A 25,558-nucleotide genomic window follows, 5' to 3' on the forward strand; every position below is an offset into this window, starting at 1 on the left:
AAGTCGCCTCAGCCAGAAGCCACAGGCACTGGTGTGGTGTAAGTGGCCTCAGCCAGCAGCCACAGGCCCTGGTGTGGTGTAAGTGGCCTCAGCCAGCAGCCACAGGCCCTGGTGTGGTGTAAGTGGCCTGAGCCAGCAGCCACAAGCCCTGGTGTGGTGTAAGTGGCCTCAGCCAGAGCCACAGGCCCTGGTGTGGTGTAAGTGGCCTCAGCCAGTGCCACAGGCCCTGGTGTGGTGTAAGTGGCCTGAGCAAGAGCCACAGACCCTGGTGTGGTGTAATTGGCCTCAATAGCAACTAATGCCCTGGTGTGGTGTAGGTGGCCTCAGCCAGCAGCCACAGGCCCTGGTGTGGTGTAAGTGGCCTCAGCCAGCAGCCACAGGCCCTGGTGTGGTGTAAGTGGCCTCAGCCAGCAGCCACAGGCCCTGATGTGGTGTAAGTGGCCCCAGCCGGTCACTCAGGCCCTGGTGTGGTGTAGGTGGCATCAGCTAGCAGCACAAGACATTGGAAAACAGCCAACAGCAATGTCGTTAATGTGCCCTCATTAATGGGCAGCTGCTTTTGGTCTTTTAATACACCCCTTCTCTGGATCAAAAGCGGTTCAATGACATGAAAATGAAAGGCTTACAGCACCAGGTATTCCCAGGCAGTCTCCCATCCAAGTACTAACCAAGCCCAGCCCTGCTTAGCTTCCGAGATCAGACGAGGTCGGGCGTGCTCAGGGTGGTATGGCCGTAAGCTGCTGGCCCCAGCACAATGTCTCAATTTATGGATTCAACTGATTAGGTGGCAAGTACCTGAAGTTACGAAGACAATCCTTTAACCATACCTGCATGTTTGCATAATACCCTAACCCAAAGGCTCAGTTTAGCATTTATCTAACAGCACAGGCCCTGGATTGTTGAAGATGGCCTCAGGAACCAGCACAGGGCCTGGTGTGTTGTACATGGCCACAGCTAGCAGCACAGGGCCTGGTTTGGTGAAGATGGCCTCGGCCAGAAGCGCAGGGCCTGGTGTGATGTGAGTGGCCTGAGCAAGAGCCACAGGCCCTGGTGTGGTGTAAGTGGCCTCAGCCAGAAGCCACAGGCACTGGTGTGGTGTAAGTGGCCTCAGCCAGCAGCCACAGGCCCTGGTGTGGTGTAAGTGGCCTCAGCCAGCAGCCACAGGCCCTGGTGTGGTGTAAGTGGCCTCAGCCAGTGCCACAGGCCCTGGTGTGGTGTAAGTGGCCTGAGCAAGAGCCACAGACCCTGGTGTGGTGTAATTGGCCTCAATAGCAACTAATGCCCTGGTGTGGTGTAAGTGGCCTCAGCCAGCAGCCACAGGCCCTGGTCTGGTGTAAGTGGCCTCAGCCAGCAGCCACAGGCCCTGGTGTGGTGTAATTGGCCTCAATAGCAACTAATGCCCTGGTGTGGTGTAGGTGGCCTCAGCCAGCAGCCACAGGCCCTGGTGTGGTGTAAGTGGCCTCAGCCAGCAGCCACAGGCCCTGGTGTGGTGTAAGGGGCCTCAATAGCAACTAATGCCCTGGTGTGCTGTAAGTGGCTTCAGCCAGCAGCCACAGGCACTGGTGTGGTGTAAGTGCCCTCAGCCAGCAGCCACAGGCCCTGGTGTGGTGTAAGTGCCCTCAGCCAGCAGCCACAGGCGCTGGTGTGGTGTAAGTGGCCTCAGCCAGTGCCACAGGCCCTGGTGTGGTGTAAGTGGCCTGAGCAAGAGCCACAGGCCCTGGTGTGGTGTAAGTGGCCTCAGCCACAAGCCACAGGCACTGGTGTGGTGTAAGTGCCCTCAGCCAGCAGCCACAGGCCCTGGTGTGGTGTAAGTGGCCTCAGCCAGCAGCCACAGGCCCTGGTGTGGTGTAAGTGGCCAAAGCAAGAGTCACAGACCCTGGTGTGGTGTAATTGGCCTCAATAGCAACTAATGCCCTGGTGTGGTGTAGGTGGCCTCAGCCAGCAGCCACAGGCCCTGGTGTGGTGTAAGTGGCCTCAGCCAGTGCCAGAGGCCCTGGTGTGGTGTAAGTGGCCTGAGCAAGAGCCACAGACCCTGGTGTGGTGTAATTGGCCTCAATAGCAACTAATGCCCTGGTGTGGTGTAAGTGGCCTCAGCCAGCAGCCACAGGCCCTGGTGTGGTGTAAGTGGCCTGAGCAAGAGCCACAGACCCTGGTGTGGTGTAATTGGCCTCAATAGCAACTAATGCCCTGGTGTGGTGTAGGTGGCCTCAGCCAGCAGCCACAGGCCCTGGTGTGGTGTAAGTGGCCTCAGCCAGCAGCCACAGGCCCTGGTGTGGTGTAAGTGGCCTCAGCCAGCAGCCACAGGCCCTGATGTGGTGTAAGTGGCCCCAGCCGGTCACTCAGGCCCTGGTGTGGTGTAGGTGGCATCAGCTAGCAGCACAAGACATTGGAAAACAGCCAAAAGCAATGTCGTTAATGTGCCCTCATTAATGGGCAGCTGCTTTTGGTCTTTTAATACACCCCTTCTCTGGATCAAAAGCGGTTCAATGACATGAAAATGAAAGGCTTACAGCACCAGGTATTCCCAGGCAGTCTCCCATCCAAGTACTAACCAAGCCCAGCGCTGCTTAGCTTCCGAGATCAGACAAGGTCGGGTGTGCTCAGGGTGGTATGGCCGTAAGCTGCTGGCCCCAGCACAATGTCTCAATTTATGGATTCAACTGATTAGGTGGCAAGTACCTGAAGTTACGAAGACAATCCTTTAACCATACCTGCATGTTTGCATAATACCCTAACCCAAAGGCTCAGTTTAGCATTTATCTAACAGCACAGGCCCTGGATTGTTGAAGAAGGCCTCAGGAACCAGCACAGGGCCTGGTGTGTTGTACATGGCCACAGCTAGCAGCACAGGGCCTGGTTTGGTGAAGATGACCTCGGCCAGAAGCGCAGGGCCTGATGTGATGTGAGTGGCCTGAGCAAGAGCCACAGGCCCTGGTGTGGTGTAAGTGGCCTCAGCCAGAAGCCACAGGCACTGGTGTGGTGTAAGTGCCCTCAGCCAGCAGCCACAGGCCCTGGTGTGGTGTAAGTGTCCTCAGCCAGCAGCCACAGGCCCTGGTGTGGTGTAAGTGGCCTCAGCCAGCAGCCACAGGCCCTGGTGTGGTGTAAGTGGCCTCAGCCAGTGCAACAGGCCCTGGTGTGGTGTAAGTGGCCTGAGCAAGAGTCACAGACCCTGGTGTGGTGTAATTGGCCTCAATAGCAACTAAGGCCCTGGTGTGGTGTAGGTGGCCTCAGCCAGCAGCCACAGGCCCTTGTGTGGTGTAAGTGGCCTCAGCCAGCAGCCACAGGCCCTGGTGTGGTGTAAGTGGCCTCAGCCAGCAGCCACAGGCCCTGGTGTGGTGTAATTGGCCTCAATAGCAACTAAGGCCCTGGTGTGGTGTAAGTGGCCTGAGCAAGAGCCACAGACCCTGGTGTGGTGTAATTGGCCTCAATAGCAACTAAGGCTCTGGTGTGGTGTAAGTGGCCTCAGCCAGCAGCCACAGGCCCTGGTGTGGTGTAAGTGGCCTCAGCCAGCAGCCACAGGCCCTGATGTGGTGTAAGTGGCCCCAGCCGGTCACTCAGGCCCTGGTGTGGTGTAGGTGGCATCAGCTAGCAGCACAAGACATTGGAAAACAGCCAAAAGCAATGTCGTTAATGTGCCCTCATTAATGGGCAGCTGCTTGAGGTCTTTTAATACACCCCTTCTCTGGATCAAAAGCGGTTCAATGACATGAAAATGAAAGGCTTACAGCACAAGTTACGAAGACAATCCTATAACCATACCTGCATGTTTGCATAATACCCTAACCCAAAGGCTCAGTTTAGCATTTATCCAACAGCACAGGCCCTGGATTGTTGAAGATGGCCTCAGGAACCAGCACAGGGCCTGGTTGGGTGAAGATGGCCTCGGCCAGAAGCGCAGGGCCTGGTGTGATGTGAGTGGCCTGAGCAAGAGCCACAGGCCCTGGTGTGGTGTAAGTGGCCTCAGCCAGAAGCCACAGGCACTGGTGTGGTGTAAGTGGCCTCAGCCAGCAGCCACAGGCCCTGGTGTGGTGTAAGTGGCCTCAGCCAGCAGCCACAGGCCCTGGTGTGGTGTAAGTGGCCTCAGCCAGCAGCCACAGGCCCTGGTGTGGTGTGGGTGGCCTCAGCCAGCAGCCACAGGCCCTGGTGTGGTGTAAGTGGCCTCAGCCAGCAGCCACAGGCCCTGGTGTGGTGTAAGTGGCCTCAGCCAGAGCCACAGGCCCTGGTGTAGTGTAAGTGGCCTCAGCCAGTGCCACAGGCCCTGGTGTGGTGTAAGTGGCCTGAGCAAGAGCCACAGACCCTGGTGTGGTGTAATTGGCCTCAATAGCAACTAATGCCCTGGTGTGGTGTAGGTGGCCTCAGCCAGCAGCCACAGGCCCTGGTGTGGTGTAAGTGGCCTCAGCCAGTGCCACAGGCCCTGGTGTGGTGTAAGGGGCCTCAATAGCAACTAATGCCCTGGTGTGGTGTAAGTGGCCTCAGCCAGCAGCCACAGGCACTGGTGTGGTGTAAGTGGCCTCAGCCAGCAGCACAAGGCCCTGGTGTGGTGTAAGTGGCCTCAGCCAGTGCCACAGGCACTGGTGTGGTGTAAGTGGCCTGAGCAAGAGTCACAGACCCTGGTGTGGTGTAATTGGCCTCAATAGCAACTAATGCCCTGGTGTGGTGTAGGTGGCCTCAGCCAGCAGCCACAGGCCCTGGTGTGGTGAAAGTGGCCTCAGCCAGTGCCAGAGGCCCTGGTGTGGTGTAAGTGGCCTGAGCAAGAGCCACAGACCCTGGTGTGGTGTAATTGGCCTCAATAGCAACTAATGCCCTGGTGTGGTGTAAGTGGCCTCAGCCAGCAGCCACAGGCCCTGGTGTGGTGTAAGTGGCCTCAGCCAGCAGCCACAGGCCCTGATGTGGTGTAAGTGGCCCCAGCCGGTCACTCAGGCCCTGGTGTGGTGTAGGTGGCATCAGCTAGCAGCACAAGACATTGGAAAACAGCCAAAAGCAATGTCGTTAATGTGCCCTCATTAATGGGCAGCTGCTTTTGGTCTTTTAATACACCCCTTCTCTGGATCAAAAGCGGTTCAATGACATGAAAATGAAAGGCTTACAGCACCAGGTATTCCCAGGCAGTCTCCCATTCAAGTACTAACCAAGCCCAGCCCTGCTTAGCTTCCGAGATCAGACGAGGTTGGGTGTGCTCAGGGTGGTATGGCCGTAAGCTGCTGGCCCCAGCACAATGTCTCAATTTATGGATTCAACTGATTAGGTGGCAAGTACCTGAAGTTACGAAGACAATCCTTTAACCATACCTGCATGTTTGCATAATACCCTAACCCAAAGGCTCAGTTTAGCATTTATCTAACAGCACAGGCCCTGGATTGTTGAAGATGGCCTCAGGAACCAGCACAGGGCCTGGTGTGTTGTACATGGCCACAGCTAGCAGCACAGGGCCTGGTTTGGTGAAGATGGCCTCGGCCAGAAGCGCAGGGCCTGGTGTGATGTGAGTGGCCTGAGCAAGAGCCACAGGCCCTGGTGTGGTGTAATTGGCCTCAGCCAGCAGCCACAGGCCCTGGTGTGGTGTAAGTGGCCTCAGCCAGCAGCCACAGGCCCTGGTGTGGTGTAAGTGGCCTCAGCCAGTGCCACAGGCCCTGGTGTGGTGTAAGTGGCCTGAGCAAGAGTCACAGACCCTGGTGTGGTGTAATTGGCCTCAATAGCAACTAAGGCCCTGGTGTGGTGTAAGTGGCCTCAGCCAGAAGCCACAGGCACTGGTGTGGTGTAAGTGGCCTCAGCCAGCAGCCACAGGCCCTGGTGTGGTGTAAGTGGCCTCAGCCAGCAGCCACAGGCCCTGGTGTGGTGTAAGTGGCCTCAGCCAGCAGCCACAGGCCCTGGTGTGGTGTAAGTGGCCTCAGCCAGTGCCACAGGCCCTGGTGTGGTGTAAGTGGCCTCAGCCAGTGCCACAGGCCCTGGTGTGGTGTAAGTGGCCTGAGCAAGAGCCACAGACCCTGGTGTGGTGTAATTGGCCTCAATAGCAACTAATGCCCTGGTGTGGTGTAGGTGGCCTCAGCCAGCAGCCACAGGCCCTGGTGTGGTGTAAGTGGCCTCAATAGCAACTAATGCCCTGGTGTGGTGTAAGTGGCCTCAGCCAGCAGCCACAGGCCCTGGTGTGGTGTAAGTGGCCTCAGCCACTGCCACAGGCCCTGGTGTGGTGTAAGTGGCCTCAATAGCAACTAAGGCCCTGGTGTGGTGTAGGTGGCCTCAGCCAGCAGCCACAGGCCCTGGTGTGGTGTAAGTGGCCTCAGCCAGTGCCACAGGCCCTGGTGTGGTGTAAGTGGCCTGAGCAAGAGCCACAGACCCTGGTGTGGTGTAATTGGCCTCAATAGCAACTAATGCTCTGGTGTGGTGTAAGTGGCCTCAGCCAGCAGCCACAGGCCCTGGTGTGGTGTAAGTGGCCTCAGCCAGCAGCCACAGGCCCTGATGTGGTGTAAGTGGCCCCAGCCGGTCACTCAGGCCCTGGTGTGGTGTAGGTGGCATCAGCTAGCAGCACAAGACATTGGAAAACAGCCAAAAGCAATGTCGTTAATGTGCCCTCATTAATGGGCAGCTGCTTTTGGTCTTTTAATACACCCCTTCTCTGGATCAAAAGCGGTTCAATGACATGAAAATGAAAGGCTTACAGCACCAGGTATTCCCAGGTAGTCTCCCATCCAAGTACTAACGAAGCCCAGCCCTTCTTAGCTTCCGAGATCAGACGAGGTCGGGCGTGCTCAGGGTGGTATGGCCGTAAGCTGCTGGCCCCAGCACAATGTCTCAATTTATGGATTCAACTGATTAGGTGGCAAGTACCTGAAGTTACGAAGACAATCCTTTAACCATACCTGCATGTTTGCATAATACCCTAACCCAAAGGCTCAGTTTAGCATTTATCTAACAGCACAGGCCCTGGATTGTTGAAGATGGCCTCAGGAACCAGCACAGGGCCTGGTGTGTTGTACATGGCCACAGCTAGCAGCACAGGGCCTGGTTTGGTGAAGATGGCCTCGGCCAGAAGCGCAGGGTCTGGTGTGATGTGAGTGGCCTGAGCAAGAGCCACAGGCCCTGGTGTGGTGTAAGTGGCCTCAGCCAGAAGCCACAGGTACTGGTGTGGTGTAAGTGGCCTCAGCCAGCAGCCACAGGCCCTGGTGTGGTGTAAGTGGCCTCAGCCAGCAGCCACAGGCCCTGGTGTGGTGTAAGTGGCCTCAGCCAGAGCCACAGGCCCTGGTGTGGTGTAAGTGGCCTCAGCCAGTGCCACAGGCCCTGGTGTGGTGTAAGTGGCCTGAGCAAGAGCCACAGACCCTGGTGTGGTGTAATTGGCCTCAATAGCAACTAATGCCCTGGTGTGGTGTAGGTGGCCTCAGCCAGCAGCCACAGGCCCTGGTGTGGTGTAAGTGGCCTCAATAGCAAATAATGCCCTGGTGTGGTGTAAGTGGCCTCTGCCAGCAGCCACAGGCCCTGGTGTGGTGTACGTGGCCTGAGCAAGAGCCACAGACCCTGGTGTGGTGTAATTGGCCTCAATAGCAACTAAGGCCCTGGTGTGGTGTAGGTGGCCTCAGCCAGCAGCCACAGGCCCTGGTGTGGTGTAAGTGGCCTCAGCCAGCAGCCACAGGCCCTGGTGTGGTGTAAGTGGCCTCAGCCAGCAGCCACAGGCCCTGATGTGGTGTAAGTGGCCCCAGCCGGTCACTCAGGCCCTGGTGTGGTGTAGGTGGCATCAGCTAGCAGCACAAGACATTGGAAAACAGCCAAAAGCAATGTCGTTAATGTGCCCTCATTAATTGGCAGCTGCTTTTGGTCTTTTAATACACCCCTTCTCTGGATCAAAAGCGGTTCAATGACATGAAAATGAAAGGCTTACAGCACCAGGTATTCCCAGGCAGTCTCCCATCCAAGTACTAACCAAGCCCAGCACTGCTTAGCTTCCGAGATCAGACGAGGTCGGGCGTGCTCAGGGTGGTATGGCCGTAAGCTGCTGGCCCCAGCACAATGTCTCAATTTATGGATTCAACTGATTAGGTGGCAAGTACCTGAAGTTACGAAGACAATCCTTTAACCATACCTGCATGTTTGCATAATACCCTAACCCAAAGGCTCAGTTTAGCATTTATCTAACAGCACAGGCCCTGGATTGTTGAAGATGGCCTCAGGAACCAGCACAGGGCCTGGTGTGTTGTACATGGCCACAGCTAGCAGCACAGGGCCTGGTTTGGTGAAGATGGCCTCGGCCAGAAGCGCAGGGCCTGGTGTGATGTGAGTGGCCTGAGCAAGAGCCACAGGCCCTGGTGTGGTGTAATTGGCCTCAGCCAGCAGCCACAGGCCCTGGTGTGGTGTAAGTGGCCTCAGCCAGCAGCCACAGGCCCTGGTGTGGTGTAAGTGGCCTCAGCCAGTGCCACAGGCCCTGGTGTGGTGTAAGTGGCCTGAGCAAGAGTCACAGACCCTGGTGTGGTGTAATTGGCCTCAATAGCAACTAAGGCCCTGGTGTGGTGTAAGTGGCCTCAGCCAGAAGCCACAGGCACTGGTGTGGTGTAAGTGGCCTCAGCCAGCAGCCACAGGCCCTGGTGTGGTGTAAGTGGCCTCAGCCAGCAGCCACAGGCCCTGGTGTGGTGTAAGTGGCCTCAGCCAGTGCCACAGGCCCTGGTGTGGTGTAAGTGGCCTCAGCCAGTGCCACAGGCCCTGGTGTGGTGTAATTGGCCTCAATAGCAACTAATGCCCTGGTGTGGTGTAGGTGGCCTCAGCCAGCAGCCACAGGCCCTGGTGTGGTGTAAGTGGCCTCAGCCAGAGCCACAGGGTCTGGTGTGATATGAGTGGCCTGAGCAAGAGCCACAGGCCCTGGTGTGGAGTAAGTGGCCTGAGCAAGAGCCACAGGCCCTGGTGTGGTGTAAGTGGCCTGAGCAAGAGCAACAGGCCCTGGTGTGGTGTAATTGGCCTCAATAGCAACTAAGGCCCTGGTGTGGTGTATGTGGCCTCAGCCAGCAGCCACAGGCCCTGGTGTGGTGTAAGTGGCCTCAGAAGCAAATAAGGCCGTGGTGTTGTGTATGTGGCCTCAGCCAGCAGCCACAGGCCCTTGGTGTGGTGTAAGTGGCCTCAGCCAGCAGCCACAGGCCCTGGTGTGGTGTGGGTGGCCTCAGCCAGCAGCCACAGGCCCTTGGTGTGGTGTAAGTCGCCTCATCCAGCAGCCACAGGCCCTGATGTGGTGTAAGTGGCCTCAGCCAGAGCCACAGGCCCTGGTGTGGTGTAAGTGGCCTCAGCCAGAGCCACAGGGTCTGGTGTGATATGAGTGGCCTGAGCAAGAGCCACAGGCCCTGGTGTGGTGTAAGTGGCCTCAGCCAGCAGCCACAGGCCCTGGTGTGGTGTGGGTGGCCTCAGCCAGCAGCCACAGGCCCTTGGTGTGGTGTAAGTCGCCTCATCCAGCAGCCACAGGCCCTGATGTGGTGTAAGTGGCCTCAGCCAGAGCCACAGGCCCTGGTGTGGTGTAAGTGGCCTCAGCCAGAGCCACAGGCCCTGATGTGGTGTAAGTGGCCCCAGCCGGTCACTCAGGCCCTGGTGTGGTGTAGGTGGCATCAGCTAGCAGCACAAGACATTGGAAAACAGCCAAAAGCAGTGTCGTTAATGTGCCCTCATTAATGGGCAGCTGCTTTTGGTCTTTTAATACACCCCTTCTCTGGATCAAAAGCGGTTCAATGACATGAAAATCAAAGGCTTACAGCACCAGGTATTCCAAGGAAGTCTCCCATCCAAGTACTAACCAAGCCCAGCCCTTCTTAGCTTCCGAGATCAGACGAGGTCGGGCGTGCTCAGGGTGGTATGGCCGTAAGCTGCTGGCCCCAGCACAATGTCTCAATTTATGGATTCAACTGATTAGGTGGCAAGTACCTGAAGTTACGAAGACAATCCTATAACCATACCTGCATGTTTGCATAATACCCTAACCCAAAGGCTCAGTTTGGCATTTATCTAACAGCACAGGCCCTGGATTGTTGAAGATGGCCTCAGGAACCAGCACAGGGCCTGGTGTGTTGTACATGGCCACAGCAAGCAGCACAGGGCCAGGTTTGGTGAAGATGGCCTCGGCCAGAAGCACAGGGTCTGGTGTGATATGAGTGGCCTGAGCAAGAGCCACAGGCCCTGGTGTGGTGTAAGTGGCCTCAGCCAGCAGCCACAGGCCCTGGTGTGGTGTGGGTGGCCTCATCCAGCAGCCACAGGCCCTTGTGTGGTGTAAGTGGCCTCAGCCAGCAGCCACAGGCCCTGGTGTGGTGTAAGTGGCCTCAGCCAGTGCCACAGGCCCTGGTGTGGTGTAATTGGCCTCAATAGCAACTAAGGCCCTGGTGTTGTGTATGTGGCCTCAGCCAGCAGCCACAGGCCCTGGTGTGGTGTAAGTGGCCTCAATAGCAACTAATGCCCTGGTGTGGTGTAAGTGGCCTCAGCCAGCAGCCACAGGCACTGGTGTGGTGTAAGTGCCCTCAGCCAGCAGCCACAGGCACTGGTGTGGTGTAAGTGCCCTCAGCCAGCAGCCACAGGCCCTGGTGTGGTGTAAGTGGCCTGAGCAAGAGCCACAGGCCCTGGTGTGGTGTAAGTGGCCTCAGCCAGCAGCCACAGGCACTGGTGTGGTGTAAGTGCCCTCAGCCAGCAGCCACAGGCCCTGGTGTGGTGTAAGTGGCCTCAGCCAGCAGCCACAGGCCCTGGTGTGGTGTAAGTGGCCTGAGCAAGAGCCACAGGCCCTGGTGTGGTGTAAGTGGCCTCAGCCAGAAGCCACAGGCACTGGTGTGGTGTAAGTGACCTCAGCCAGCAGCCACAGGCCCTGGTGTGGTGTAAGTGGCCTCAGCCAAAAGCCACAGGCACTGGTGTGGTGTAAGTGCCCTCAGCCAGCAGCCACAGGCACTGGTGTGGTGTAAGTGACCTCAGCCAGCAGCCACAGGCCCTGGTGTGGTGTAAGTGGCCTCAGCCAGCAGCCACAGGCCCTGGTGTGGTGTAAGTGGCCTCAGCCAGTGCCACAGGCCCTGGTGTGGTGTAAGTGGCCTGAGCAAGAGTCACAGACCCTGGTGTGGTGTAATTGGCCTCAATAGCAACTAATGCCCTGGTGTGGTGTAAGTGGCCTCAGCCAGCAGCCACAGGCCCTGGTGTGGTGTAAGTGGCCTCAGAAGCAAATAAGGACGTGGTGTTGTGTATGTGGCCTCAGCCAGCAGCCACAGGCCCTTGGTGTGGTGTAAGTGGCCTCAGCCAGCAGCCACAGGCCCTGGTGTGGTGTGGGTGGCCTCAGCCAGCAGCCACAGGCCCTTGGTGTGGTGTAAGTCGCCTCATCCAGCAGCCACAGGCCCTGATGTGGTGTAAGTGGCCTCAGCCAGAGCCACAGGCCCTGGTGTGGTGTAAGTGGCCTCAGCCAGAGCCACAGGGTCTGGTGTGATATGAGTGGCCTGAGCAAGAGCCACAGGCCCTGGTGTGGTGTAAGTGGCCTCAGCCAGCAGCCACAGGCCCTGGTGTGGTGTGGGTGGCCTCAGCCAGCAGCCACAGGCCCTTGGTGTGGTGTAAGTCGCCTCATCCAGCAGCCACAGGCCCTGATGTGGTGTAAGTGGCCTCAGCCAGAGCCACAGGCCCTGGTGTGGTGTAAGTGGCCTCAGCCAGAGCCACAGGCCCTGATGTGGTGTAAGTGGCCCCAGCCGGTCACTCAGGCCCTGGTGTGGTGTAGGTGGCATCAGCTAGCAGCACAAGACATTGGAAAACAGCCAAAAGCAGTGTCGTTAATGTGCCCTCATTAATGGGCAGCTGCTTTTGGTCTTTTAATACACCCCTTCTCTGGATCAAAAGCGGTTCAATGACATGAAAATCAAAGGCTTACAGCACCAGGTATTCCAAGGAAGTCTCCCATCCAAGTACTAACCAAGCCCAGCCCTTCTTAGCTTCCGAGATCAGACGAGGTCGGGCGTGCTCAGGGTGGTATGGCCGTAAGCTGCTGGCCCCAGCACAATGTCTCAATTTATGGATTCAACTGATTAGGTGGCAAGTACCTGAAGTTACGAAGACAATCCTATAACCATACCTGCATGTTTGCATAATACCCTAACCCAAAGGCTCAGTTTGGCATTTATCTAACAGCACAGGCCCTGGATTGTTGAAGATGGCCTCAGGAACCAGCACAGGGCCTGGTGTGTTGTACATGGCCACAGCAAGCAGCACAGGGCCAGGTTTGGTGAAGATGGCCTCGGCCAGAAGCACAGGGTCTGGTGTGATATGAGTGGCCTGAGCAAGAGCCACAGGCCCTGGTGTGGTGTAAGTGGCCTCAGCCAGCAGCCACAGGCCCTGGTGTGGTGTGGGTGGCCTCATCCAGCAGCCACAGGCCCTTGTGTGGTGTAAGTGGCCTCAGCCAGCAGCCACAGGCCCTGGTGTGGTGTAAGTGGCCTCAGCCAGTGCCACAGGCCCTGGTGTGGTGTAATTGGCCTCAATAGCAACTAAGGCCCTGGTGTTGTGTATGTGGCCTCAGCCAGCAGCCACAGGCCCTGGTGTGGTGTAAGTGGCCTCAATAGCAACTAATGCCCTGGTGTGGTGTAAGTGGCCTCAGCCAGCAGCCACAGGCACTGGTGTGGTGTAAGTGCCCTCAGCCAGCAGCCACAGGCACTGGTGTGGTGTAAGTGCCCTCAGCCAGCAGCCACAGGCCCTGGTGTGGTGTAAGTGGCCTGAGCAAGAGCCACAGGCCCTGGTGTGGTGTAAGTGGCCTCAGCCAGCAGCCACAGGCCCTGGTGTGGTGTAAGTGCCCTCAGCCAGCAGCCACAGGCCCTGGTGTGGTGTAAGTGGCCTCAGCCAGCAGCCACAGGCCCTGGTGTGGTGTAAGTGGCCTCAGCCAGAGCCACAGGCCCTGGTGTGGTGTAAGTGGCCTCAGCCAGTGCCACAGGCCCTGGTGTGGTGTAAGTGGCCTGAGCAAGAGCCACAGACCCTGGTGTGGTGTAATTGGCCTCAATAGCAACTAATGCCCTGGTGTGGTGTAGGTGGCCTCAGCCAGCAGCCACAGGCCCTGGTGTGGTGTAAGTGGCCTCAATAGCAACTAATGCCCTGGTGTGGTGTAAGTGGCCTCAGCCAGCAGCCACAGGCCCTGGTGTGGTGTAAGTGGCCTGAGCAAGAGCCACAGACCCTGGTGTGGTGTAATTGGCCTCAATAGCAACTAAGGCCCTGGTGTGGTGTAGGTGGCCTCAGCCAGCAGCCACAGGCCCTGGTGTGGTGTAAGTGGCCTCAGCCAGTGCCACAGGCCCTGGTGTGGTGTAAGTGGCCTGAGCAAGAGCCACAGACCCTGGTGTGGTGTAATTGGCCTCAATAGCAACTAATGCCCTGGTGTGGTGTAAGTGGCCTCAGCCAGCAGCCACAGGCCCTGGTGTGGTGTAAGTGGCCTCAGCCAGCAGCCACAGGCCCTGATGTGGTGTAAGTGGCCCCAGCCGGTCACTCAGGCCCTGGTGTGGTGTAGGTGGCATCAGCTAGCAGCACAAGACATTGGAAAACAGCCAAAAGCAATGTCGTTAATGTGCCCTCATTAATGGGCAGCTGCTTTTGGTCTTTTAATACACCCCTTCTCTGGATCAAAAGCGGTTCAATGACATGAAAATGAAAGGCTTACAGCACCAGGTATTCCCAGGCAGTCTCCCATCCAAGTACTAACCAAGCCCAGCCCTGCTTAGCTTCCGAGATCAGACGAGGTCGGGCGTGCTCAGGGTGGTATGGCCGTAAGCTGCTGGCCCCAGCACAATGTCTCAATTTATGGATTCAACTGATTAGGTGGCAAGTACCTGAAGTTACGAAGACAATCCTTTAACCATATCTGCATGTTTGCATAATACCCTAACCCAAAGGCTCAGTTTAGCATTTATCTAACAGCACAGGCCCTGGATTGTTGAAGATGGCCTCAGGAACCAGCACAGGGCCTGGTGTGTTGTACATGGCCACAGCTAGCAGCACAGGGCCTGGTTTGGTGAAGATGGCCTCGGCCAGAAGCGCAGGGCCTGGTGTGATGTGAGTGGCCTGAGCAAGAGCCACAGGCCCTGGTGTGGTGTAATTGGCCTCAGCCAGCAGCCACAGGCCCTGGTGTGGTGTAAGTGGCCTCAGCCAGCAGCCACAGGCCCTGGTGTGGTGTAAGTGGCCTCAGCCAGTGCCACAGGCCCTGGTGTGGTGTAAGTGGCCTGAGCAAGAGTCACAGACCCTGGTGTGGTGTAATTGGCCTCAATAGCAACTAAGGCCCTGGTGTGGTGTAAGTGGCCTCAGCCAGAAGCCACAGGCACTGGTGTGGTGTAAGTGGCCTCAGCCAGCAGCCACAGGCCCTGGTGTGGTGTAAGTGGCCTCAGCCAGCAGCCACAGGCCCTGGTGTGGTGTAAGTGGCCTCAGCCAGAAGCCACAGGCCCTGGTGTGGTGTAAGTGGCCTCAGCCAGTGCCACAGGCCCTGGTGTGGTGTAAGTGGCCTCAGCCAGTGCCACAGACCATGGTGTGGTGTAATTGGCCTCAATAGCAACTAATGCCCTGGTGTGGTGTAGGTGGCCTCAGCCAGCAGCCACAGGCCCTGGTGTGGTGTAAGTGGCCTCAATAGCAACTAATGCCCTGGTGTGGTGTAAGTGGCCTCAGCCAGCAGCCACAGGCCCTGGTGTGGTGTAAGTGGCCTCAGCCACTGCCACAGGCCCTGGTGTGGTGTAAGTGGCCTCAATAGCAACTAAGGCCCTGGTGTGGTGTAGGTGGCCTCAGCCAGCAGCCACAGGCCCTGGTGTGGTGTAAGTGGCCTCAGCCAGTGCCACAGGCCCTGGTGTGGTGTAAGTGGCCTGAGCAAGAGCCACAGACCCTGGTGTGGTGTAATTGGTCTCAATAGCAACTAATGCTCTGGTGTGGTGTAAGTGGCCTCAGCCAGCAGCCACAGGCCCTGGTGTGGTGTAAGTGGCCTCAGCCAGCAGCCACAGGCCCTGATGTGGTGTAAGTGGCCCCAGCCGGTCACTCAGGCCCTGGTGTGGTGTAGGTGGCATCAGCTAGCAGCACAAGACATTGGAAAACAGCCAAAAGCAATGTCGTTAATGTGCCCTCATTAATGGGCAGCTGCTTTTGGTCTTTTAATACACCCCTTCTCTGGATCAAAAGCGGTTCAATGACATGAAAATGAAAGGCTTACAGCACCAGGTATTCCCAGGTAGTCTCCCATCCAAGTACTAACCAAGCCCAGCCCTGCTTAGCTTCCGAGATCAGACGAGGTCGGGCGTGCTCAGGGTGGTATGGCCGTAAGCTGCTGGCCCCAGCACAATGTCTCAATTTATGGATTCAACTGATTAGGTGGCAAGTACCTGAAGTTACGAAGACAATCCTTTAACCATACCTGCATGTTTGCATAATACCCTAACCCAAAGGCTCAGTTTAGCATTTATCTAACAGCACAGGCCCTGGATTGTTGAAGATGGCCTCAGGAACCAGCACAGGGCCTGGTGTGTTGTACATGGCCACAGCTAGCAGCACAGGGCCTGGTTTGGTGAAGATGGCCTCGGCCAGAAGCGCAGGGCCTGGTGTGATGTGAGTGGCCTGAGCAAGAGCCACAGGCCCTGGTGTGGTGTAAGTGGCCTCAGCCAGAATCCACAGGCACTGGTGTGGTGTAAGTGACCTCAGCCAGCAGCCACAGGCCCTGGTGTGGTGTAAGTGGCCTCAGCCAAAAGCCACAGGCACTGGTGTGGTGTAAGTGCCCTCAGCCAGCAGCCACAGGCACTGGTGTGGTGTAAGTGACCTCAGCCAGCAGCCACAGGCCCTGGTGTGGTGTAAGTGGCCTCAGCCAGCAGCCACAGGCCCTGGTGTGGTGTAAGTGGCCTCAGCCAGTGCCACAGGCCCTGGTGTGGTGTAAGTGGCCTGAGCAAGAGTCACAGACCCTGGTGTGGTGTAATTGGCCTCAATAGCAACTAATGCCCTGGTGTGGTGTAAGTGGCCTCAGCCAGCAGCCACAGGCCCTGGTGTGGTGTAAGTGGCCTCAGAAGCAAATAAGGCCGTGGTGTTGTGTATGTGGCCTCAGCCAGCAGCCACAGGCCCTTGGTGTGGTGTAAGTGGCCTCAGCCAGCAGCCACAGGCCCTGGTGTGGTGTGGGTGGCCTCAGCCAGCAGCCACAGGCCCTTGGTGTGGTGTAAGTCGCCTCATCCAGCAGCCACAGGCCCTGATGTGGTGTAAGTGGCCTCAGCCAGAGCCACAGGCCCTGGTGTGGTGTAAGTGGCCTCAGCCAGAGCCACAGGGTCTGGTGTGATATGAGTGGCCTGAGCAAGAGCCACAGGCCCTGGTGTGGTGTAAGTGGCCTCAGCCAGCAGCCACAGGCCCTGGTGTGGTGTGGGTGGCCTCAGCCAGCAGCCACAGGCCCTTGGTGTGGTGTAAGTCGCCTCATCCAGCAGCCACAGGCCCTGATGTGGTGTAAGTGGCCTCAGCCAGAGCCACAGGCCCTGGTGTGGTGTAAGTGGCCTCAGCCAGAGCCACAGGCCCTGATGTGGTGTAAGTGGCCCCAGCCGGTCACTCAGGCCCTGGTGTGGTGTAGGTGGCATCAGCTAGCAGCACAAGACATTGGAAAACAGCCAAAAGCAGTGTCGTTAATGTGCCCTCATTAATGGGCAGCTGCTTTTGGTCTTTTAATACACCCCTTCTCTGGATCAAAAGCGGTTCAATGACATGAAAATCAAAGGCTTACAGCACCAGGTATTCCAAGGAAGTCTCCCATCCAAGTACTAACCAAGCCCAGCCCTTCTTAGCTTCCGAGATCAGACGAGGTCGGGCGTGCTCAGGGTGGTATGGCCGTAAGCTGCTGGCCCCAGCACAATGTCTCAATTTATGGATTCAACTGATTAGGTGGCAAGTACCTGAAGTTACGAAGACAATCCTATAACCATACCTGCATGTTTGCATAATACCCTAACCCAAAGGCTCAGTTTGGCATTTATCTAACAGCACAGGCCCTGGATTGTTGAAGATGGCCTCAGGAACCAGCACAGGGCCTGGTGTGTTGTACATGGCCACAGCAAGCAGCACAGGGCCAGGTTTGGTGAAGATGGCCTCGGCCAGAAGCACAGGGTCTGGTGTGATATGAGTGGCCTGAGCAAGAGCCACAGGCCCTGGTGTGGTGTAAGTGGCCTCAGCCAGCAGCCACAGGCCCTGGTGTGGTGTGGGTGGCCTCATCCAGCAGCCACAGGCCCTTGTGTGGTGTAAGTGGCCTCAGCCAGCAGCCACAGGCCCTGGTGTGGTGTAAGTGGCCTCAGCCAGTGCCACAGGCCCTGGTGTGGTGTAATTGGCCTCAATAGCAACTAAGGCCCTGGTGTTGTGTATGTGGCCTCAGCCAGCAGCCACAGGCCCTGGTGTGGTGTAAGTGGCCTCAATAGCAACTAATGCCCTGGTGTGGTGTAAGTGGCCTCAGCCAGCAGCCACAGGCACTGGTGTGGTGTAAGTGCCCTCAGCCAGCAGCCACAGGCACTGGTGTGGTGTAAGTGCCCTCAGCCAGCAGCCACAGGCCCTGGTGTGGTGTAAGTGGCCTGAGCAAGAGCCACAGGCCCTGGTGTGGTGTAAGTGGCCTCAGCCAGCAGCCACAGGCCCTGGTGTGGTGTAAGTGCCCTCAGCCAGCAGCCACAGGCCCTGGTGTGGTGTAAGTGGCCTCAGCCAGCAGCCACAGGCCCTGGTGTGGTGTAAGTGGCCTCAGCCAGAGCCACAGGCCCTGGTGTGGTGTAAGTGGCCTCAGCCAGTGCCACAGGCCCTGGTGTGGTGTAAGTGGCCTGAGCAAGAGCCACAGACCCTGGTGTGGTGTAATTGGCCTCAATAGCAACTAATGCCCTGGTGTGGTGTAGGTGGCCTCAGCCAGCAGCCACAGGCCCTGGTGTGGTGTAAGTGGCCTCAATAGCAACTAATGCCCTGGTGTGGTGTAAGTGGCCTCAGCCAGCAGCCACAGGCCCTGGTGTGGTGTAAGTGGCCTGAGCAAGAGCCACAGACCCTGGTGTGGTGTAATTGGCCTCAATAGCAACTAAGGCCCTGGTGTGGTGTAGGTGGCCTCAGCCAGCAGCCACAGGCCCTGGTGTGGTGTAAGTGGCCTCAGCCAGTGCCACAGGCCCTGGTGTGGTGTAAGTGGCCTGAGCAAGAGCCACAGACCCTGGTGTGGTGTAATTGGCCTCAATAGCAACTAATGCCCTGGTGTGGTGTAAGTGGCCTCAGCCAGCAGCCACAGGCCCTGGTGTGGTGTAAGTGGCCTCAGCCAGCAGCCACAGGCCCTGATGTGGTGTAAGTGGCCCCAGCCGGTCACTCAGGCCCTGGTGTGGTGTAGGTGGCATCAGCTAGCAGCACAAGACATTGGAAAACAGCCAAAAGCAATGTCGTTAATGTGCCCTCATTAATGGGCAGCTGCTTTTGGTCTTTTAATACACCCCTTCTCTGGATCAAAAGCGGTTCAATGACATGAAAATGAAAGGCTTACAGCACCAGGTATTCCCAGGCAGTCTCCCATCCAAGTACTAACCAAGCCCAGCCCTGCTTAGCTTCCGAGATCAGACGAGGTCGGGCGTGCTCAGGGTGGTATGGCCGTAAGCTGCTGGCCCCAGCACAATGTCTCAATTTATGGATTCAACTGATTAGGTGGCAAGTACCTGAAGTTACGAAGACAATCCTTTAACCATATCTGCATGTTTGCATAATACCCTAACCCAAAGGCTCAGTTTAGCATTTATCTAACAGCACAGGCCCTGGATTGTTGAAGATGGCCTCAGGAACCAGCACAGGGCCTGGTGTGTTGTACATGGCCACAGCTAGCAGCACAGGGCCTGGTTTGGTGAAGATGGCCTCGGCCAGAAGCGCAGGGCCTGGTGTGATGTGAGTGGCCTGAGCAAGAGCCACAGGCCCTGGTGTGGTGTAATTGGCCTCAGCCAGCAGCCACAGGCCCTGGTGTGGTGTAAGTGGCCTCAGCCAGCAGCCACAGGCCCTGGTGTGGTGTAAGTGGCCTCAGCCAGTGCCACAGGCCCTGGTGTGGTGTAAGTGGCCTGAGCAAGAGTCACAGACCCTGGTGTGGTGTAATTGGCCTCAATAGCAACTAAGGCCCTGGTGTGGTGTAAGTGGCCTCAGCCAGAAGCCACAGGCACTGGTGTGGTGTAAGTGGCCTCAGCCAGCAGCCACAGGCCCTGGTGTGGTGTAAGTGGCCTCAGCCAGCAGCCACAGGCCCTGGTGTGGTGTAAGTGGCCTCAGCCAGCAGCCACAGGCCCTGGTGTGGTGTAAGTGGCCTCAGCCAGTGCCACAGGCCCTGGTGTGGTGTAAGTGGCCTCAGCCAGTGCCACAGACCATGGTGTGGTGTAATTGGCCTCAATAGCAACTAATGCCCTGGTGTGGTGTAGGTGGCCTCAGCCAGCAGCCACAGGCCCTGGTGTGGTGTAAGTGGCCTCAATAGCAACTAATGCCCTGGTGTGGTGTAAGTGGCCTCAGCCAGCAGCCACAGGCCCTGGTGTGGTGTAAGTGGCCTCAGCCACTGCCACAGGCCCTGGTGTGGTGTAAGTGGCCTCAATAGCAACTAAGGCCCTGGTGTGGTGTAGGTGGCCTCAGCCAGCAGCCACAGGCCCTGGTGTGGTGTAAGTGGCCTCAGCCAGTGCCACAGGCCCTGGTGTGGTGTAAGTGGCCTGAGCAAGAGCCACAGACCCTGGTGTGGTGTAATTGGTCTCAATAGCAACTAATGCTCTGGTGTGGTGTAAGTGGCCTCAGCCAGCAGCCACAGGCCCTGGTGTGGTGTAAGTGGCCTCAGCCAGCAGCCACAGGCCCTGATGTGGTGTAAGTGGCCCCAGCCGGTCACTCAGGCCCTGGTGTGGTGTAGGTGGCATCAGCTAGCAGCACAAGACATTGGAAAACAGCCAAAAGCAATGTCGTTAATGTGCCCTCATTAATGGGCAGCTGCTTTTGGTCTTTTAATACACCCCTTCTCTGGATCAAAAGCGGTTCAATGACATGAAAATGAAAGGCTTACAGCACCAGGTATTCCCAGGTAGTCTCCCATCCAAGTACTAACCAAGCCCAGCCCTGCTTAGCTTCCGAGATCAGACGAGGTCGGGCGTGCTCAGGGTGGTATGGCCGTAAGCTGCTGGCCCCAGCACAATGTCTCAATTTATGGATTCAACTGATTAGGTGGCAAGTACCTGAAGTTACGAAGACAATCCTTTAACCATACCTGCATGTTTGCATAATACCCTAACCCAAAGGCTCAGTTTAGCATTTATCTAACAGCACAGGCCCTGGATTGTTGAAGATGGCCTCAGGAACCAGCACAGGGCCTGGTGTGTTGTACATGGCCACAGCTAGCAGCACAGGGCCTGGTTTGGTGAAGATGGCCTCGGCCAGAAGCGCAGGGCCTGGTGTGATGTGAGTGGCCTGAGCAAGAGCCACAGGCCCTGGTGTGGTGTAAGTGGCCTCAGCCAGAAGCCACAGGCACTGGTGTGGTGTAAGTGGCCTCAGCCAGCAGCCACAGGCCCTGGTGTGGTGTAAGTGGCCTCAGCCAGCAGCCACAGGCCCTGGTGTGGTGTAAGTGGCCTCAGCCAGAGCCACAGGCCCTGGTGTGGTGTAAGTGGCCTCAGCCAGTGCCACAGGCCCTGGTGTGGTGTAAGTGGCCTGAGCAAGAGCCACAGACCCTGGTGTGGTGTAATTGGCCTCAATAGCAACTAATGCCCTGGTGTGGTGTAGGTGGCCTCAGCCAGCAGCCACTGGCCCTGGTGTGGTGTAAGTGGCCTCAATAGCAACTAATGCCCTGGTGTGGTGTAAGTGGCCTCAGCCAGCAGCCACAGGCCCTGGTGTGGTGTAAGTGGCCTGAGCAAGAGCCACAGACCCTGGTGTGGTGTAATTGGCCTCAATAGCAACTAAGGCCCTGGTGTGGTGTAGGTGGCCTCAGCCAGCAGCCACAGGCCCTGGTGTGGTGTAAGTGGCCTCAGCCAGCAGCCACAGGCCCTGGTGTGGTGTAAGTGGCCTCAGCCAGCAGCCACAGGCCCTGATGTGGTGTAAGTGGCCCCAGCCGGTCACTCAGGCCCTGGTGTGGTGTTGGTGGCATCAGCTAGCAGCACAAGACATTGGAAAACAGCCAAAAGCAATGTCGTTAATGTGCCCTCATTAATGGGCAGCTGCTTTTGGTCTTTTAATACACCCCTTCTCTGGATCAAAAGCGGTTCAATGACATGAAAATGAAAGGCTTACAGCACCAGGTATTCCCAGGCAGTCTCCCATCCAAGTACTAACCAAGCCCAGCCCTGCTTAGCTTCCGAGATCAGACGAGGTCGGGCGTGCTCAGGGTGGTATGGCCGTAAGCTGCTGGCCCCAGCACAATGTCTCAATTTATGGATTCAACTGATTAGGTGGCAAGTACCTGAAGTTACGAAGACAATCCTTTAACCATACCTGCATGTTTGCATAATACCCTAACCCAAAGGCTCAGTTTAGCATTTATCTAACAGCACAGGCCCTGGTGTGTTGTACATGGCCACAGCTAGCAGCACAGGGCCTGGTTTGGTGAAGATGGCCTCGGCCAGAAGCGCAGGGCCTGGTGTGATGTGAGTGGCCTGAGCAAGAGCCACAGGCCCTGGTGTGGTGTAAGTGGCCTCAGCCAGAAGCCACAGGCACTGGTGTGCTGTAAGTGGCCTCAACCAGCAGCCACAGGCCCTGGTGTGGTGTAAGTGGCCTCAGCCAGCAGCCACAGGCCCTGGTGTGGTGTAAATGGCCTCAGCCAGCAGCCACAGGCCCTGGTGTGGTGTAAGTGGCCTCAGCCAGAGCCACAGGCCCTGGTGTGGTGTAAGTGGCCTCAGCCAGTGCCACAGGCCCTGGTGTGGTGTAAGTGGCCTGAGCAAGAGCCACAGACCCTGGTGTGGTGTAATTGGCCTCAATAGCAACTAATGCCCTGGTGAGGTGTAGGTGGCCTCAGCCAGCAGCCACAGGCCCTGGTGTGGTGTAAGTGGCCTCAGCCAGTGCCACAGGCCCTGGTGTGGTGTAAGGGGCCTCAATAGCAACTAATGCCCTGGTGTGGTGTAAGTGGCCTCAGCCAGCAGCCACAGGCACTGGTGTGGTGTAAGTGGCCTCAGCCAGCAGCCACAGGCCCTGGTGTGGTGTAAGTGGCCTCAGCCAGCAGCCACAGGCCCTGGTGTGGTGTAAGTGGCCTGAGCCAGCTGCCACAGGCCCTGGTGTGGTGTAAGTGGCCTCAGCCAGAAGCCACAGGCACTGGTGTGGTGTAAGTGCCCTCAGCCAGCAGCCACAGGCCCTGGTGTGGTGTAAGTGACCTCAGCCAGCAGCCACAGGCCCTGGTGTGGTGTAAGTGGCCTCAGCCAGCAGCCACAGGCACTGGTGTGGTGTAAGTGGCCTCAGCCAGCAGCCACAGGCCCTGGTGTGGTGTAAGTGGCCTCAGCCAGCAGCCACAGGCCCTGGTGTGGTGTAAGTGGCCTGAGCCAGCAGCCACAGGCCCTGGTGTGGTGTAAGTGGCGTCAGCCAGTGCCACAGGCCCTAGTGTGGTGTAAGTGGCCTGAGCAAGAGTCACAGACCCTGGTGTGGTGTAATTGGCCTCAATAGCAACTAATGCCCTGGTGTGGTGTAGGTGGCCTCAGCCAGCAGCCACAGGCCCTGGTGTGGTGTAAGTGGCCTCAGCCAGTGCCACAGGCCCTGATGTGGTGTAAGTGGCCTGAGCAAGAGCCACAGACCCTGGTGTGGTGTAATTGGCCTCAATAGCAACTAATGCCCTGGTGTGGTGTAAGTGGCCTCAGCCAGCAGCCACAGGCCCTGGTGTGGTGTAAGTGGCCTCAGCCAGCAGCCACAGGCCCTGATGTGGTGTAAGTGGCCCCAGCCGGTCACTCAGGCCCTGGTGTGGTGTAGGTGGCATCAGCTAGCAGCACAAGACATTGGAAAACAGCCAAAAGCAATGTCGTTAATGTGCCCTCATTAATGGGCAGCTGCTTTTGGTCTTTTAATACACCCCTTCTCTGGATCAAAAGCGGTTCAATGACATGAAAAACAAAGGCTTACAGCACCAGGTATTCCCAGGCAGTCTCCCATCCAAGTACTAACCAAGCCCAGCCCTGCTTAGCTTCCGAGATCAGACGAGGTCGGGCGTGCTCAGGGTGGTATGGCCGTAAGCTGCTGGCCCCAGCACAATGTCTCAATTTATGGATTCAACTGATTAGGTGGCAAGTACCTGAAGTTACGAAGACAATCCTTTAACCATACCTGCATGTTTGCATAATACCCTAACCCAAAGGCTCAGTTTAGCATTTATCTAACAGCACAGGCCCTGGATTGTTGAAGATGGCCTCAGGAACCAGCACAGGGCCTGGTGTGTTGTACATGGCCACAGCTAGCAGCACAGGGCCTGGTTTGGTGAAGATGGCCTCGGCCAGAAGCGCAGGGCCTGGTGTGATGTGAGTGGCCTGAGCAAGAGCCACAGGCCCTGGTGTGGTGTAAGTGGCCTCAGCCAGAAGCCACAGGCACTGGTGTGGTGTAAGTGGCCTCAGCCAGCAGCCACAGTCCCTGGTGTGGTGTAAGTGGCCTCAGCCAGCAGCCACAGGCCCTGGTGTGGTGTAAGTGGCCTCAGCCAGCAGCCACAGGCCCTGGTGTGGTGTAAGTGGCCTCAGCCAGCAGCCACAGGCCCTGGTGTGGTGTAAGTGGCCTCAGCCAGTGCCACAGGCCCTGGTGTGGTGTAAGTGGCCTGAGCAAGAGCCACAGACCCTGGTGTGGTGTAATTGGCCTCAATAGCAACTAATGCCCTGGTGTGGTGTAAGTGGCCTCAGCCAGCAGCCACAGGCCCTGGTGTGGTGTAAGTGGCCTCAGCCAGTGCCACAGGCCCTGGTGTGGTGTAAGGGGCCTCAATAGCAACTAAGGCCCTGGTGTGGTGTAAGTGGCCTCAGCCAGCAGCCACAGGCCCTGGTGTGGTGTAAGTGACCTCAGCCAGCAGCCACAGGCCCTGGTGTGGTGTAAGTGGCCTCAGCCAGCAGCCACAGGCCCTGGTGTGGTGTAAGTGGCCTCAGCCAGTGCCACAGGCCCTGGTGTGGTGTAAGTGGCCTGAGCAAGAGTCACAGACCCTGGTGTGGTGTAATTGGCCTCAATAGCAACTAATGCCCTGGTGTGGTGTAGGTGGCCTCAGCCAGCAGCCACAGGCCCTGGTGTGGTGTAAGGGGCCTCAATAGCAACTAATGCCCTGGTGTGGTGTAAGTGGCCTCAGCCAGCAGCCACAGGCACTGGTGTGGTGTAAGTGCCCTCAGCCAGCAGCCACAGGCCCTGGTGTGGTGTAAGTGGCCTCAGCCAGAAGCCACAGGCCCTGGTGTGGTGTAAGTGGCCTGAGCAAGAGCCACAGGCCCTGGTGTGGTGTAAGTGGCCTCAGCCAGAAGCCACAGGCACTGGTGTGGTGTAAGTGCCCTCAGCCAGCAGCCACAGGCACTGGTGTGGTGTAAGTGACCTCAGCCAGCAGCCACAGGCCCTGGTGTGGTGTAAGTGGCCTCAGCCAGCAGCCACAGGCCCTGGTGTGGTGTAAGTGGCCTCAGCCAGAAGCCACAGGCACTGGTGTGGTGTAAGTGCCCTCAGCCAGCAGCCACAGGCACTGGTGTGGTGTAAGTGACCTCAGCCAGCAGCCACAGGCCCTGGTGTGGTGTAAGTGGCCTCAGCCAGCAGCCACAGGCCCTGGTGTGGTGTAAGTGGCCTCAGCCAGCAGCCACAGGCCCTGGTGTGGTGTAAGTGGCCTGAGCAAGAGTCACAGACCCTGGTGTGGTGTAATTGGCCTCAATAGCAACTAATGCCCTGGTGTGGTGTAGGTGGCCTCAGCCAGCAGCCACAGGCCCTGGTGTGGTGTAAGTGGCCTCAGCCAGTGCCACAGGCCCTGATGTGGTGTAAGTGGCCTGAGCAAGAGCCACAGACCCTGGTGTGGTGTAATTGGCCTCAATAGCAACTAATGCCCTGGTGTGGTGTAAGTGGCCTCAGCCAGCAGCCACAGGCCCTGGTGTGGTGTAAGTGGCCTCAGCCAGCAGCCACAGGCCCTGATGTGGTGTAAGGGGCCCCAGCCGGTCACTCAGGCCCTGGTGTGGTGTAGGTGGCATCAGCTAGCAGCACAATACATTGGAAAACAGCCAAAAGCAATGTCGTTAATGTGCCCTCATTAATGGGCAGCTGCTTTTGGTCTTTTAATACACCCCTTCTCTGGATCAAAAGCGGTTCAATGACATGAAAATGAAAGGCTTACAGCACCAGGTATTCCCAGGTAGTCTCCCATCCAAATACTAACCAAGCCCAGCCCTGCTTAGCTTCCGAGATCAGACGAGGTCGGGCATGCTCAGGGTGGTATGGCCGTAAGCTGCTGGCCCCAGCACAATGTCTCAATTTATGGATTCAACTGATTAGGTGGCAAGTACCTGAAGTTACGAAGACAATCCTTTAACCATACCTGCATGTTTGCATAATACCCTAACCCAAAGGCTCAGTTTAGCATTTATCTAACAGCACAGGCCCTGGATTGTTGAAGATGGCCTCAGGAACCAGCACAGGGCCTGGTGTGTTGTACATGGCCACAGCTAGCAGCACAGGGCCTGGTTTGGTGAAGATGGCCTCGGCCAGA

The 25,558-nt window shown here is 57.4% G+C and overlaps 14 non-coding genes and 1 pseudogene across 14 annotated transcripts; all 15 read right to left on the reverse strand.

The window, feature by feature from the left end:
* Positions 1-619: 619 nt before the first annotated feature.
* On the reverse strand, positions 620-738 carry LOC145426507 (5S ribosomal RNA). The gene has a single exon (XR_013907217.1). It is a non-coding gene; the product is annotated as a 5S ribosomal RNA (ribosomal RNA).
* A 1,765-nt stretch (positions 739-2,503) lies between these two features.
* On the reverse strand, positions 2,504-2,622 carry LOC145427215 (5S ribosomal RNA). The gene has a single exon (XR_013907947.1). It is a non-coding gene; the product is annotated as a 5S ribosomal RNA (ribosomal RNA).
* A 2,458-nt stretch (positions 2,623-5,080) lies between these two features.
* On the reverse strand, positions 5,081-5,199 carry LOC145427144 (5S ribosomal RNA). Its single transcript, XR_013907868.1, has one exon. It is a non-coding gene; the product is annotated as a 5S ribosomal RNA (ribosomal RNA).
* Positions 5,200-6,646: 1,447 nt separating this feature from the next.
* LOC145427362 (5S ribosomal RNA) lies at positions 6,647-6,765 on the reverse strand (annotated as a pseudogene).
* A 1,095-nt stretch (positions 6,766-7,860) lies between these two features.
* LOC145427015 (5S ribosomal RNA) lies at positions 7,861-7,979 on the reverse strand. The gene has a single exon (XR_013907739.1). It is a non-coding gene; the product is annotated as a 5S ribosomal RNA (ribosomal RNA).
* A 1,727-nt stretch (positions 7,980-9,706) lies between these two features.
* LOC145427197 (5S ribosomal RNA) lies at positions 9,707-9,825 on the reverse strand. The gene has a single exon (XR_013907928.1). It is a non-coding gene; the product is annotated as a 5S ribosomal RNA (ribosomal RNA).
* A 2,010-nt stretch (positions 9,826-11,835) lies between these two features.
* LOC145427198 (5S ribosomal RNA) lies at positions 11,836-11,954 on the reverse strand. The gene has a single exon (XR_013907929.1). It is a non-coding gene; the product is annotated as a 5S ribosomal RNA (ribosomal RNA).
* Positions 11,955-13,599: 1,645 nt separating this feature from the next.
* Positions 13,600-13,718, reverse strand: LOC145426508 (5S ribosomal RNA). The gene has a single exon (XR_013907218.1). It is a non-coding gene; the product is annotated as a 5S ribosomal RNA (ribosomal RNA).
* A 1,408-nt stretch (positions 13,719-15,126) lies between these two features.
* On the reverse strand, positions 15,127-15,245 carry LOC145427770 (5S ribosomal RNA). Its single transcript, XR_013908312.1, has one exon. It is a non-coding gene; the product is annotated as a 5S ribosomal RNA (ribosomal RNA).
* Positions 15,246-16,662: 1,417 nt separating this feature from the next.
* LOC145427199 (5S ribosomal RNA) lies at positions 16,663-16,781 on the reverse strand. The gene has a single exon (XR_013907930.1). It is a non-coding gene; the product is annotated as a 5S ribosomal RNA (ribosomal RNA).
* A 1,645-nt stretch (positions 16,782-18,426) lies between these two features.
* On the reverse strand, positions 18,427-18,545 carry LOC145426509 (5S ribosomal RNA). Its single transcript, XR_013907219.1, has one exon. It is a non-coding gene; the product is annotated as a 5S ribosomal RNA (ribosomal RNA).
* A 1,408-nt stretch (positions 18,546-19,953) lies between these two features.
* LOC145427771 (5S ribosomal RNA) lies at positions 19,954-20,072 on the reverse strand. The gene has a single exon (XR_013908313.1). It is a non-coding gene; the product is annotated as a 5S ribosomal RNA (ribosomal RNA).
* Positions 20,073-21,167: 1,095 nt separating this feature from the next.
* On the reverse strand, positions 21,168-21,286 carry LOC145426510 (5S ribosomal RNA). Its single transcript, XR_013907220.1, has one exon. It is a non-coding gene; the product is annotated as a 5S ribosomal RNA (ribosomal RNA).
* A 1,690-nt stretch (positions 21,287-22,976) lies between these two features.
* LOC145426511 (5S ribosomal RNA) lies at positions 22,977-23,095 on the reverse strand. Its single transcript, XR_013907221.1, has one exon. It is a non-coding gene; the product is annotated as a 5S ribosomal RNA (ribosomal RNA).
* A 2,084-nt stretch (positions 23,096-25,179) lies between these two features.
* LOC145427124 (5S ribosomal RNA) lies at positions 25,180-25,298 on the reverse strand. The gene has a single exon (XR_013907847.1). It is a non-coding gene; the product is annotated as a 5S ribosomal RNA (ribosomal RNA).
* Positions 25,299-25,558: the final 260 nt, after the last annotated feature.

Source organism: Astatotilapia calliptera, chromosome 3 (assembly GCF_964374335.1).
Source record: "Astatotilapia calliptera chromosome 3, fAstCal68.1, whole genome shotgun sequence".
NCBI lineage: Eukaryota > Metazoa > Chordata > Actinopteri > Cichliformes > Cichlidae > Astatotilapia > Astatotilapia calliptera.